General features: G+C 38.2%; 1 protein-coding gene across 6 annotated transcripts in view; it reads left to right on the top strand.

The window, feature by feature from the left end:
• The window catches only part of Fgf14 (fibroblast growth factor 14), a 530,980-nt gene that overhangs the window by 208,654 nt on the left and 306,875 nt on the right, over nt 1-15,451 (top strand). Inside the window, exon 1 of one of the 6 annotated variants that reach the window (XM_070002663.1) lies at nt 871-897. The exons of the other annotated variants lie outside the window; for them this stretch is intronic. The gene's annotated coding sequence lies outside the window, so the exon portion shown is untranslated. Of the gene's footprint in view, nt 1-870; nt 898-15,451 lie in introns of those variants that run through there. 6 annotated transcript variants of the gene reach the window in all.

Genomic DNA, 15,451 nt, shown 5'->3' on the forward strand with positions numbered 1-15,451 from the left:
CATTTTTTTCTATTTATGTGGTGCTGAGGAATCCAACTCAGGGCCTCATGCATGTGAGGCAAATACTCTACAATTGAGCCACCTTCTCAGCCCATCTTTTAGGATTTTTGAAAGTAAACTTGAGAGAGAGACAGATAGACAGAGACAGAGACAGAGACAGACAGAGACAGACAGACAGAGAGACAAACAGACAGAAAACAGACACAGAGACAGACGAGAGAGAGTATGTGTCAGTCTACTCCTAGTACAGCAAGCCCTATGATACATGAATTTTTGAAACTATTGGTAGCCATGTTTTTTCGTTAGAGGTGGTTAGTCAAAGAACGGAAAGAAAGTTCTGGTATTGTTTAGACCTGCTTTCTGTGTCTGCTGACATACCAGTCTTCATATCTCTCCTTTTCTGTTGTTGGATTGGGCAATCTGTCCTGGAATCAAATAGTGCATTAAATTCTTAATTTGAGTTTGAACTTTTTTTTTTTAACACTTTTTGATACATTTAACACACAATTGCAAGGTATGTTTCCCATTCTTCTTAAAATTTCCCCTAGCCCAATTTACAGGGGGCACTTTGGTTGAGAAGTTGGGGACAGGATTTCTGCAGTGTGGTTGCTGGCTGCCCTCACACAATTGTGTGGAGCTATTACATTTCATTTCTGCTGCTTTACCCCCTAGGCTGCCACCATCTCTCTTCCTCTAAATGCTTTGACTCTTCCTCCTTTTCCTCTCTTATCAAAATTAGCTAATTATAAGCATATGCATTCATGCATGACAATTTGTTATCTCTTCTTATAGGTAATTGGCAGCTTTTCTCTCTCTCTCCAATTGTGGAAGGATAACCTTTGTTTTTGAGGCAATTTTGATTTGAAAGTGGGAATGGGAAAGGATGAACATTTCTGGGTGAGTGGACTCTCGTTTCTTATCTTCAGAATGATCCAACAGCTAAACTCAGCCCGGCACCATTCCTGTGAACACGTGGGTTCATTCCCCTGTAATTCCCACAGCACAGATAATAATGAACAACTATGCAAGTGTCTAGTGACAATGAGGACAACAGACAGGAAAACACATGGCAATTGTCTTATTAGGTTACTTTCACACCTTAGGACCTGTGTTTGCATGGCCAAGACCAACACATTGCGCTATAAGGTATTCTCTGTGTGTGTGTGCTATAGTTCTCAATGTAGCAGAGTCTGGGTCAAGCTTTGTTTCCCATCACCCTGGTCTAAAGCCATCACTGATCCAAGAACCATCTCCAAACTCACATCTCTCATTGACTGGCAATGAGATCCATCACTTCTTTTAGATGAAGTCTCATTACCTGTAGGATACACTTGACCTGACCTAAGACAGGCCACAGCAGTGAAACATCTAGACCTTTCCTAAGGTTTTTGTCAGTAGACCTAAAGGATTCCAGTGTACAGTGACTGTGAATTAATCTGACAAATCAAGACATTTTGAGAGTGGAATAAGAAACTATTAATAATAATGCCAAAACAGTATGCAAAAACTGGGGCATATGCGTCATCCTGCAAACTTGGGGTATTAACAGTCCAAGTTACTTCAGTTGTACCAAGCGTCAGTTCATTCCAATCTAGGGGATTTTTTTTTTATTATCTAACTACAAATATTGTATTTTTAGTGTATATTTTTTGTTGTATGATATAGTATATATTTTTATTATTGCATTTTTATTATCTATCTACAATCTATTGTATGTTTTTCTTATCTATCTACAAATATTGTAGTTTAAGCTTATTGAAGACGCATTAAATACAGAACCAAACATTTTGACTGCATAATAGTTTGTCATTAAAGAGCAATCCGAAGCTTAGGCATGGGCCACGCAGTCTGTCTTTGTTCAAAAATATTTGCTTGTTTATCAGAGTGACTTTCCAGAGGGTAAAGTTGTCTTTAACTTTGTGGAAATGGTGAACATTCTTTGGTTATAAATTTTGGCTTTTAACCTTGTTTTTTTCAGTTATCTGGATTGGGCTGAAAGAGAGCCAGCTACCCAATGATGGGTTGTTTGAATAGATATGCTGTAATACGTGGAAGAACAATTTAAGAGCAAGTTTACTGATGAGATTGTGATGATTGAAGAACATATTACATATCTATATAATGTATAGAATGCCAACAACATCACCTTAGCATTGAAAATTCGGCCTAGTTTAGAAGTGACCTCATTGCTGTTTCTAAAATACAATGGGCAGAGTGGCCTAGTTTCAGATTCATATCATTGTGGCAAATTTTGTAAATGTTCACTAAAGAGCCTAATGTTCCAGCTTTCCTCCCTGACTTGATAAAAACTGTCCATTGGACCCATTAGACAGATATGGCAGAAAAGAAGGGACAGTAATTTGATTTTGAGGTGGAAGAAGCTAAATATGATCTAGTTGAGATGGCAAGCACAGAGACAAGTAATTACCCTTTTTTACTACCTGGAAATGATCAATATTCATGTTAATATTAATTTTTCTTACTTTGAATGATTTTATATAGTCAAGCCTGCGGACTTATTTATCTATTTGTTTTATTTAAAAGAATTTATTTATTTAATCTGTGGAATATGTTATATAGCCAAGCATGCTGCCTGTGTTGATCCTAGGAGAATTAATTCTTCCAAGAGAACAATTCTGGTTGCTATAGTGCCTTTAGCAATTAAAGCATTTTCAGTAAAGGAGCTCATTTTCAAAACAATGATGTGGGTGTATTAGAACTGATTATTTTTTGTTTGTTTGTTTGGTTTTTTGGGTTAATATAAGGGGCATTATAGCATAGCAATCACAGACTTAACTCGTATTAAGACTACTTTAAATCTGCTGCCTAATGTGTGAGATCTTAGACCATGCTTAAATTTCTAAGGTTCAGTTCCCTTGTCTATAAAATAAGACTAATAATGATTTATAGCCAATCTCTTCTTTAAAATTCCATTCGGATTAAGCTTTAGATCTCACACAGAAAATTTCAATTTACAGGTAGTCTTCTGAATGTGACACATTGTCATCAAAAGTCCTAAGATCTTGCTCATTTTTAACTGCCTTCATGCTACTTGTGATAAAAATACCCAACTACAGGACTACTCAAAGGAAATCTGAACTTAGAGAGATTTCTGCAAATGTGAAATTTGCTTATATGACATGTGGAAATCAAATACTATTAGGTTTTCTCTCTGTGCATGTGAACTGATTTTTGCATGAAGGGCTTAATTACTTGATTGCAGTTGCCACAGAAGAAATGATTTTAAGAGGGACACTGTCATGTTTACTAAGAGAGATGTTGTGTGTGTGTGTGTGTGTGTGTGTGTGTGTGTGTGTGTGTGTGTATGTGTGTTTAGACTATTACTAGGAATTCTCTTCTCTAATTTGCTAGCTTAAGAAGACTGTGCCTGAGGATTCATTTAGGAAGTTTGAGCTTAAGAATCCAAAAATAACCAGCAATCACTTTTGCCCACATAGGTATTTTAGTTGAGTTTAAAAATTCATAACAATCCACCTTTAAATTGATAACCAATAAATATTTAATTCTGAACTCATCTGTTTCAAGACGCCCTTTGATTCATACCAATGCATATGCCTGAATCTGTGCTCAGCCAGAGACTGCCGAAACAGTCATTATCAATTAGTACAACTGATCACATGAGGGGAAACCTGTTGGTCAGTTTGCGCTGTGAGTTTTCTTCCTCTCAATCTTTGTATGATTGTGATCAAGGTTATTAACTATATAATGTGCAAGAACACAAGGCTTAAGATAGAATAAGAATAAATTATATTGGTTGCCCATAATTCTTTTCATTACTAATGCCCATGGAGTGTTTATATCTACATGTCTGAGTGGGGATGGATGCCAATCATAGCACTGAGTTTTGATAGAGTCTCCTTTATCACCGATGGCCAGAAATATGCGTGTAGCAATACCTCAGCACATAGGTGAAAAGCTCACATATTTGGTCAAGCAATACTACTTGTGTGTGTGTGTGGGGGGGTCTTCTTTCCTAAGCTTGGGAAAAGCTAAGGGAGCATGAAAGTCAGGAAATAACTCTGGACAGGAAACGGCATGAAAGACAGGAAATAATTCTGGATGGAAACAACATGAAAAAATAGTAAATAACAAAGTTTTTATGTCGAAAAACGAACTTTACAACTTTGTTGGGGGTGGGGGAAGGATTGGGTGTGGGGTAGGGGGGAGGATGGGAAGGGATGGGAAGGGGAAACAAAGAGAAGGCAACAATGCATGATAAGAAATGTACTCGTTATCTTGCCCATGTAATTGTAACTCCTCTGTACGATATTCTCACAATAAAAAAAAATAGGAAATAACAGATAGGAAGCAATATGAAAGATGGGAAATAGCTCTGGATAGGAAATAGCATGGGAGACAGGAAGGAATTATTTCTGCATAGGAAGAAACATAAAAATAGGAAATAATTCAGATCGGAAAAGCATGGAAAAGCCAGAAAACAACTGACTGAAGGACTCAGAACTTGACTACCCACCATTCTCTCTCACAGTCTGGGCTCTTGTTGGGAAGGGCTGGCACCTGCCATTTCTGTTGCAATGGTTTTTGATACTGGAAGTACCAAGACATGTATTCAACATAACTAATTTTTCTTGCTCATTGTCTTTGAACTGTGTTATTTCAAACCCTTGTTTAGGTTGTAGCTTTTTCAGAAAGAGGTCAGAGCAAGTGAACTGTGTCTGTGTTCCCAGAATAGACATTTGGGAAGTGTGTCACTGCTACCCCTGGGCTCACAGAGCAGGCTCTTGGTGGGACCTGAACTCTTCCCTCTGACAGGGAAGAGAGAGCTCTGAGCAAAGCACCAGGAGGACACCTCTGTTGTGTGACTGATGGGACTGAAAGAATGCTCAGTGAGATGTCGCTAGGTAATACTCCTCACTAGGTAATACACCTCACTTAGGTAAATCGTCACCTTGTGACTAACTGATCAGAGAATGTTGGGACTGGTTTAACTAAGTGTTCAACTTAGGCCCTTAGGATCAATGGATGAAAATAAGTATTTTTTGCTTGCTTTGGGAAACGTTTACCCTCTCAATTTCCATTTCTGTATGTCCGTTACTTTTGTATTATTCTGTAGAGAAGATATTTCACTATAAATTTTTGTTTGTGTGTGTATACATTTATATCATGCACATAATCTATGCATAGATAATATACATACTATATATACTATCTTGTGTATGTGTGTATGTACACACATACTGTACATATAGCATATAAACATTCAGTATATATATATAGTAGTAATGCATGTAGCTATGCAGTATATATATGTATACTGCATATTAATATTCTATGATATCCATATACTCCAATAATACAAAAACACACATAGAGAAAAGTAATGTCACATGGCCTAAATTATGGCCTATTTCAATGAGATGTCTGAAAAGCTAATCTTTTATTTCTTTAAATACAAACAATCTTTGTATTAACTTTTCATGTGTATACGTGTTTAATTAGCAAAGCTACTCCAACCTGGTCATATTCTTCTAAATTTTATGTAATTATGATCAAAGAGCAAGTTGAAATGGTCTGTCAGAATAAAATAGGCACAGACAGAATCACAATGCTAAAAACAATTATTTTAAAAACAGCACTTTTATTAAATTTAATACTGGGCTGAGGGGAAATTGTTGGTGAAAATAAATGTGTAGAGATAGGAAAGAATGGCCAGCAACACTCTCCAAGTGTAATTGTAGGCATTAGAATAGAAAAGACTTCAGTTTTGATGGTTTTGATAGCAGATATTTAAAAGTTCCCTGCTGTCTCTGTTTCTAGGGGTAAATGCAGCCAGTCAAATAGGAATGTATTCAGGTCAACCCAACACCTGAAAGTCTTGTTAATGGTGCTGCAAAATGTTCATTCCTTTCAGATTTACATAAGGCCGCGGGTGGGGGGGGGTGGGATTTTATTTAAGACAGATAGTTAACACTCTTAGACAGAAAAGTATTTCTAACCTATTTCTGCCTGGTACTTTTCTTTTTTGGAAATTTAATGTATGATAATTGGCCTGGTCAGATTTATAGAACAATAGGTCATAACTTAACACATGTGTTGATCTTAATGATCAGGTAATTGAAATGAAGACATACCCAGTGTCTGAGTAATTTCATCTCTCTGCCTTTCCTTTATCTACATCTTCAGTGTGATCCTCACACTGAGTTAGTTATACTTAAAATTTAACAACATTGTACATAAAATGGAATTTATGGAATTTCCCAAATCTTACTCTCTCTCTTTCTAGTGTGATTATTTTCTCCTGTTATACACTTGACCCTCAGTGAGCTCTCAGTGTATCCTGAATTCCCCACCCTCATGATGACTCTAGGTTCCATCCAACCCTCATCTCCAGGTCAAAAGAAAGCTGTAGCAAACGTCTGTGCCATGTCTCCTGGTGGATCTGATGAGAAGTTCTTTAGGACACAGACCCAGGAATTGAGATTCAGATGGATCTATCTTCAGAGACACATATTTTCAGTTTCATAAAATCTGACCCAGAATGGCTACTTAGCTCCTACATTTCTTGATTCCTCTTTACTAATAGTTGCTAGTATTGACTTTCCTAATGTTGATCATTTTGCTGAATCTGGTGTGTTGTTCAGTCATCTCTCATTGTTTTATGTTTCTGTGATTACTGGTGAGGTTGTGATTTTTGTTATATAGGACAGAAATAAAAGACAAGATGTAGAAGATCAGAAGCAATTCATATAAAAATTTCACCCCAAAAACAATCTCTGTGACCTTCATTTTTAAGTACGCTTGATCTGAATTGTGTTTGACCAGGGCTTCATAATTTAAAAAAGTGCTTTGGGATGGTTTTAAGAAAAGTCACCATTATAGGCCAAATAATGTGAGTGAGAGCATGAAGTTGACAATGTCCAAAACTGAGACAGGGGGAAGGCCAGCCTGGAAGGGCAGGGGGCCAGAGCAGTGTATTCATTTGTAAAAGACACAGAGGAAGCCATCTGTGTTTTCCTGATCTAAAGAAGATGAGTTGAAAGGGAAATCGAGCATGCTCTACCTCTTTGGTTTGAAGAGACAACTAGTCATGTGATATATTCCACCACAAGCATGGATGATACTTCACATGTAGCAAGAAGGCCAGACATAACCTTAATTAGTCAGCTACTTGTTTTCAGAGAACACTTATGCCTCACTGCCTGCTGCCTTCGGTTCATACATAGGGAGAGAAACTCCTGTGTCTGTCTGGGGACATTAGAAACGTATCAGCTGATCTTTGCTTTTAATTTCAACTCATTTTGAGTCATCTTGTTTGGAGTGCTGGCTGTGCGGAATCCAAGAATATCCCCAGTTTGGCTATGTTTCTTCATTTGGTAGAAGTTTTATCTAAGCAAGCAGAAAGAAGGGGGTACACATAATTCATCGCTTTGGGCAACATTTACCTACTCCACAGACTTTCAGGGGAAACATTTCAAAGTAATAGCCCTGTAATTATAGTCTGCAGATAAAGTAGATTTCAACCTTGAGACTCACCAAGGCCTGTCTTTACCATACAAAATTGTAGGCATCCTACATACTCAGAGTTGTTGTTGTTTTCACTTTAGCCTCTTAAATCAATATAGGTGGACATGATATTTAAAAGTGTCACATTAGGACATTTAACTTTTTCTTATATTTTATTTTTCTTCAACCTCTGTTTCTTTGTTTCTTACCTGCTCTATGCAGTAGAGCGGCTCACTGAATATGTCCATAATCTAAAATATATGAGTAGATCCCTTTCCATGGCCAAGGAGAATCAAATGTGCCGAGAGAATGAGGTGGCTGATCTTCTGACCTGAAAATAGGAAGGTCATCTTGAATTATTCACACGGACCCAGTGTAATAATGTGGAACCCTGAAAGTAGAAGACAGAGGCAGAAGAGGTCAGAGTGATGGTAAGAGACGACCTTCCCTTTCTGGCCAAGGCAAAGGATAACGTAAGTAAGAAACTGCAGGCAGTCTCTAGAAACTGGGAAAGGCACGGTTGTACTCACACTCTGACATTAGCCCAGTGAGATCCATTTGGGACTTCTGTCCTCCAAAATGATAAAACATAAACCTGTACATTTGTGGGAGTTTATTATAGGAGTAAGAAAAAACTAGAACAAATACTCTAGTGGTTTGGTGGAAGGCAAGTAAAGCATGTTTTATAATCTAATAGCTCTGAAATAGGAACTTCAGTTTGCCAGGTTTTGTCTTAATTCTGTGTGTGTGTGTGTGTGTGTGTGTGTGTGTGTGTGTGTGTGTGTATGTGCTGGTTCTGGGACTTGAACTCAGGGCTTGGGAGCTGTTTCTGAGCTTTTATTCTTCCTCAAGTTTCCCCCCTCCCCCACCCTTTAGCTACTGTTCTACTTTCCAGCTAATTGGAGATAGGAATCTCAAGGACTTTCCTGCCTGGGTTGGCTTTGAACTGCAATCATCAGATCTCAGCCACCTTAGTAGCTAGGATTACAGGCATGAGCCATTGGTACCAGGCTTTTACCTTAATTCTTTGTTGTGCATTGTTCTGCATCTTCCTAAAGAATAACTAACATGTATAAAGGACTAGGAAAGCTCATAAATATACATCTCCTTAGTGGTGTTAAATGAGACTGAAATTTATTCAAATGGTGGAATTTTAATATCAGTACTCTCTCTGGGTTTTGATAAAAGGGGGTAATTTACGCCAGGTTCAATGTTCTTTGTGGAATTCTTCAAGGAGTTATAGAACTATATCACAATGAAATTATTAATGAACCTCCTTGATTCAGTGTTTAATCAATGTCCCCAGAAATCAATTCTACATGGAGTGAACAAGTTCCTTAAATGGGGGAAGTAATTTTCAAATTTAAGAGAACTCAACATTAAAAAAAAAAAAAAGCAACCTGCCCATGGCATAAGGGGAGTAGCCATCAGCCTCTCCCAACCACAGTACATCTCTTTAGAAATCAGTTCCTGTCTTTTTCACTCGCCTTCATCAGGGGTCCCTGAGAACCATAGAAAACCAGAGAGCCTGTTTTCTCTAGTCCCTTTCTCTTTGTCTCTTAGATATGAAGCACAGGCTTTTGCCACACGCAGCAGGTTGCAAAGCCCAGACTGTCCGATTTGTTACAACTAATTTAAGCTGCTTTTCAGAGCTCTAGCCTGAAAAGCATCAACACTGCAGGAAACATGGGCGTCTCCTGCGTCTACTTAAGTCAGTGCTCTGGTCGGACAGACCTGTTTGTCGAGCTTCATTAAAAAGACTAGAGTTCTTCAATGGCTACCCTGCCTTGTGAGGTACTGTTAATGGTGACAACAGTAGCTGCTAGCTGAAAACTACTAGGTTCTTGATAAGAACTTACTGAAATTCCTCACTCTGAGCAACCTGTTCTCTCAACACTTACGGGTTCAATGACCTGGTCATCCTTTCTCAGATGAAATTGTAACATTATCGCAGCATGGATAATCCAAAAACTTGCCTAGGATCCTTTCTTGTAAGTGGTGGGGTCAGGAATGATGGTGGGGTAAGACGTGGAGACACTGTGTTGACTGGCTCTGTGTAAGAGCTGAAGCTGGTGGTTCTGCTCCTTCAGTGGAGAGTAAGCACTTCTTTCCTCTTGAGACTAGAAGGAGCAACAAACACAAGAAAGAGCCAACATGTGAACTCTATATGCCTGTACTGTCATGGTCAGAGTTGCATGGTAGCTGACAACTCAGACCTCATGTCTAGGAATAGGTGACTCTTTATCAAGTGTTGACACTTAATGTATGTTCCTTCATTTGGGTATTTCCTTTCATTTCTCCTTCATGCCAGTCACTGACACCCAGGTATCAACATTTCATGAATTTAGATTCTGAAATGGAAGAATAGAAGAACTTCGATGAATTAAATGTTTTTTTTTAACATGTCTGCAGTTTTTTTGATTGATGTTTCTTATGGTTCTAAATGTGAAAAAAGTATACTAATAGTTTGCTGATGATAGATAGTTATTATGGCTTGAGTTGCTAGCATGGATTTTGAATTTGTGCAAAAAAGTAGGGTTGAAACTTTCCTTTACAACTCAGTAGTTGTGTGTCCTTGGGAAAATGCTTTAATTTTTTTCTAAGACTTGGTTTCCATTTCATTTAGGCAGTGGAATTGATAATAACCTTTTATGGGTCTATTGAGAATTTTGAACAAGTTGATACATGTTAAGGTATTTGCTCTACTGCTTACAATGAAGATGTAATCTCATAAGGATTAGGTGCTTATTGTTATTTTGTTATTGTTTCCCATTTTTACTTATCTCTTTACTCCTATGTCAAGGAGGCACATTTAAGAGAGAGAGGAAAAGAGAGAGAGGGCAGTCTACCAATACATGAAGTTAATGTCACAAAATTACAATAGATATGAATTTCCATGGTGGAAACCCTTTGTAAAACAGAAAATAAATGGGAGCATATAAATGCACAGGTGTGCATGGTGGACTGTGTTGTATATTTTGAGGTGGGACTGATGTGATGGTGGCACTGGTGTTCCCCCAGGAGGTGGGGGCTGGGAACATGGACTCCGGTGACTCTGCTGGTTATCCCGAGCAAATCCTTCTCCTTATCAGAACATTGACTCTAGTGTGCAATGACAGCAGTCAAATCTTCTCTCAGTACTTGGTAGAGACAACCTTGTCTATCCCAACATGGACCAATGCCTTGACTTGCTGATCTCCATTTCCTCATCTATAAAATGGGGTGAAAGTGGTTAGCTCTTGTACAAGGTTGTTGAGAAAATTAGAGAAAATTCTGGCATATGGAGGGAGCCTCGCATGAGTTATAAATTTATGTTAATTTCAGTCTTACTGCTATTTTTTAATTTTTTATTGTATGAATTTGAAATATGATTGTGCCTATGACTTAAAACAGTTTGGTAGATCCTCCAAACAATTAAAAGTAGACTCATCATATGATTACAATTGTAATTACAATTCTAGATATATACCTAGAGGAATAGAAAGCAGGGACTGGCACCAGCAGATGCTTGTACCCCATTTGGCCAAAGACTGGAAATAACCCAGTGTCCCTCAGAAGGTGAATGGGTAAGCAAACCATGGTCTCTGTTATTCAAGTCATAAAAAAGAATGAAATTCCAACCCATGCTTCCACCTGTACAAGCCCTGAAGTGCAATAATCCAGATACAAAAGGACATGTTGTATGATTCCATATACATGAAGTTCCTAGAAGAAACAAAAGCCATGTAGACATAAAGGAGACTGGAAGTTAGAAGTTATCTTTTTTTTAATTGGGAACCGATTCAATGAAAAAGTTGTGGAAAAATAAGGGTAAGGGCTGCATCACATATTGAATATGCCTCTACATTGTCTAGTTTAAAATGGAATGGGAGAAAAAGGAGTCAGCATATTTTTGGTTTGAGTAGTAATTCTTGAGTTAAGAAACATTTGATTCTTCTTTCGTTTTAAACTTTTTTGATTTCTGTAAATACAAAAATATTGTAGTGTAGATGGCCTTATTTACTCTGAATCAATAAATGGAAGTTCTAGTGTCTTGTACATTTTCTGTAATTACACCCCAGTGCAGCTACACATCAATATTGCTCTCGAGGATTAAAATGATCTCCACTTTGGTGATCAAATGAACACTTTTAAAAAATGACACCTCATGTCATATTCTATGAATTATAACTTTGTATTCCAACTTTTGTTTCAGATCTACCCGTCCCAGTCCACTGTAATTTTTCCAAGTTTTTCTTAGTAAACCCACTTTAATACTTTCAAATGAAACAGCTTCTTAATCTTTAGCAATTAATTAATATGACTTTGTATCCACCCTTGTTTCCTTCCCTTGTTTCCCAGAATTTATCTGAGAATGACTTAATCTCATTTCCACTTCCTTGCTCAGATTTCCTTTCATGTCAGCCTTTCCCTTTCTTACCCAAGTTCTATGTATACTAGGAGAAGATCCCTGGAGAATCTTTCATCCATATGTCATTCTTCATCTAAACACAAACATACTTTGAATTCTGCAGTAAGTATTGAGATACCATCAGGTGAGATTTCTGTTTCCTAAGGTCATTATTTATGTTTCTAGGTCCAGAACACTTCCATTCAAAAACATCCTCATAAATCCCCATTGTTATTTTTCCAGCCCTTTTATGTGAAGGGCCTTAGCTCTTTAAAAATAAATCCATTGTATATCTCAGCATGTGAAGAGTTTAAATCTAGCTGGAGGGGCATGAGACATCTCCCAAATCCTTTACCTTTGAAGTTGTCAATGACCCCAGCTATATTCCACATACGAAATCCTTTAAAGACATACAACAATAGGAAACCAGAAAAGTAATGGGAATAATGGGGAGAAGGGAGGTCATGGATAGGAAGCTTCAAAGCTTCCTATTATTTGAGCTTGGAAGCTTGAGCAAAGAATTATCTTTTCCTTCCACTCCTCAATATTCTGAACGTTAGTGTCTCTCAAGAAAAATCAATTTTTTTGTTTAATCTTCCTCTCTGGATTGAATCCAAAAGCGGCAGCATTATATGATTTTAATTAAGTGTTGTAATATTTTCCTCTAATATCCTTGCTTCCAACTTAATTTAGTTATCGATTAACCTTGTGTTCTCCCTCCTCCTATCTTGGTGATTTTTTTTTTTTGAGGAAAGATCTTACAAGAAAATACATCTTCTCAATCTGATAGTTATCACAGCTCGCTGCAGAGGGCTTAGAAATGCTGTGTCAAACTTGATTTGTGTGTGTGTGTGTGTGTGTGTGTGTGTGTGTGTGTGCGCGCGCGCGCGCGTGTGCTCACACTCGCGTGCTAGAGCTTGAACTCAGGGCCTCATACTCTGGCTTAGCTTTTTCTGCTCAAGGCTGGTGCCCTACCACTTGAGCCACATGTTTACTTATGATTTTTTACTGGTTAAATGGATAAGAGTCTCATAGATTTGTTTGCTCTGACAGGCTTGGAGCCACAATCCTCAGATCTCAGCCTCTTGAATAGCTAGGATTACAGGTGTGAGCTTCCAATGCCTGGCCAGACTTGAGTTTTATTACCTTCAACAAAGTCTTTCATCTTTTTGTGTTCTGATTTTTGTGTACCTGCTGAGAAACTACAGCCCATTTTGCTGTCTGCATTAGTTCATCTATACCATCTCCATGTTTATTTGTCAACTTCTTGGTGAATTCTGAATTCCTCAGGAACAAGTCCCAGTTAATCCTCTACTTGGATAATGAGGCATCTGGGATGACTTAGTGTCATTGACCCTACAGAGGACAGGGTCTGATGCCAGGCAGCTTCCATTCAAACACTACTCTCTTCTGTGGCCTTAGGCAATCTGGACAAATCTTCTCTTTAGAGCCTATGAATGGAGAGAGTTCAATAACTCCATATTATCTGGGGACTAATTGTTTTAATTAATAGGATCCACTGTATGGAATAGTTGGAGCATACAGAACATCGAAGTCCTGAATCAATATTTATTGTTGTTATGATGGGGGATATTTATTTCAAAATCATTTTCAATAATGTACTCTTAAGACCAAACTGTTCACTTTCCTGCCAGAGTGACTATAAACTAGGGGATGTAATGAACTTTCCATTATGTGTGAAATGCTTATTAAAAGGTGTGTTTTGATTTTCAGCAGTGTAAAATCCTGCTTAATGGTTAAGCTTTTGAAGCCATGAAAACGGTAAATAGGTTTTAACAAGGTGAAGGCTGAGGATACGAGAGGGAGGTCTCTAAGTGGATAAAATGGGCTTCTCCCTGGGAACAGGGAGGAAGATGAACTGTCTAAAGTGAGATATTCTGTGAAAAAACACCTGTGAAAGAGGAAATGATGGGCACAGGCAAACATGACCCAACGACTTATTGTCAGCAGACATGAGATAAAAAGGTCCCCAGTTGGATGCGCAATACCACACAGAAAAGTAAGATGCCTGATGCAAATGCAAGAGAAGAGGTGACAGAATGGAACGGGACCAGTGTTGTATAAGAGAACGGAGTTTGAAAAGCCATGACGATAACATGAGAAAATCCCAGCTGGGATTTTTTTGCTGTGCCACTGACTTGTGGATAGTGATTATAACAATGGCAAACTACCAAGAAATTATCAAATTGCTGACTAAGTGGAAACTGTGTTGGCTGACATCTTGCTTGGGTGAATGTATGAATAAAGTAAGTTGCTTTTTAATTTGTTGCATTCAAATCCCAAACCTCCCTGGAGAACAAAACCTGTAACTCTAATATGTCCCATGGACTTATTGCAGTTAATTACAAACAATATTTCAGGCATTATGGCTTTCACATTTTGTCTTTTTCAATTTACTTTCTTTTCCACTCAAGTGAAATGTTACTTTTGAGTGCCAAAATAAGGGTCTCTTAGCAGGAAATGGTTTTCTTATGCTTTTCTTCAAAGCTATACTGTCTTTTTCTGGTCCTGGGGCTTGAACTCAGGGCTTGAGCTCTGTCTCTGAGCGAGCTTCTTTTGCTCAAGGCTAGTGCTCTGTTACTTGAGCCATAGTACCACTCTGGCTTTTTCTGAGCAGTTTATTGGAGAAACAAGTCTCACAGACTTTGCTGCCCAGCCTGGCTTAGAACCATGATCTTCAGATCTCAGCCTCTTAGTAGTCAGGATACCAGTCTTGAGCCATTGGTGCCCAGCTTATACTAATGTGTGTGTGTGTGTGTATGTGTGTTTATATTAAGTATCTTAAGTCTGATATTTAAACAAACCTTTGATTTAGGAGCTTGATGATTTATATTTCATTAGCTGAGCTCCAAGCAAAACAGTTTTACCTCCAATTCAAAGAAATACTCCCAAGTCTAACAGAAGTATTTGGGCATATACAACTTACACCCTTTAGAATAGTTGTAGAACAAGATACACCAGAGTACATGCATTAATATGAGCAAATAGTTTTACTTCGATCTTTTAAGGTCCTAAGCATAGTTCTCAGAAAGAAACTATGATGACAAATAAAAACTAAATTATTTTTTTTTCTGTTGAGAAATAAAGTTCCAAGACCTACACATTTCCTTCCATATTGGATTCTATTGTATTGGTACAGCAAACATTTCATCCAAATAACATTGTTTTCTAACATCTTCAATAATGTTAACTATGAAAGCTGAAATTTTCCATATGTGCACCGGCCAGATAGAAAATGATTCCTTAAGCAAAGAAGACTTGTGCCAACATCATGTATTTCTGTGGACCCTGCGCCAGAGGTTCAATCCCCAGGCAGTGGCCCCTGACTGATAGGAGCTGTGCTTTTCCTGTGTGAAGTCAGTGGAGAGTATCTTGGGATAAGAGCAGAGGTCACAGGAAAGCAGACAGAGCCTTCTTGGAAGAGAATTCACAGAGGCGGCAGACTTGGGATCTGATTCCTCAAACCCTCCGGGTGCCTTGGAAGGCTCTCTGGGGTTCACATCTCCTAACGGCAGAGAGCCTGGGTTGTACAGTCAACTCTCTGTCAGATTTTGG

Source organism: Dipodomys merriami, unplaced genomic scaffold (assembly GCF_024711535.1).
Source record: "Dipodomys merriami isolate MVZ:Mamm:240054 unplaced genomic scaffold, mDipMer1.0.p SCAF_6, whole genome shotgun sequence".
In the NCBI taxonomy this organism is placed as follows: domain Eukaryota; kingdom Metazoa; phylum Chordata; class Mammalia; order Rodentia; family Heteromyidae; genus Dipodomys; species Dipodomys merriami.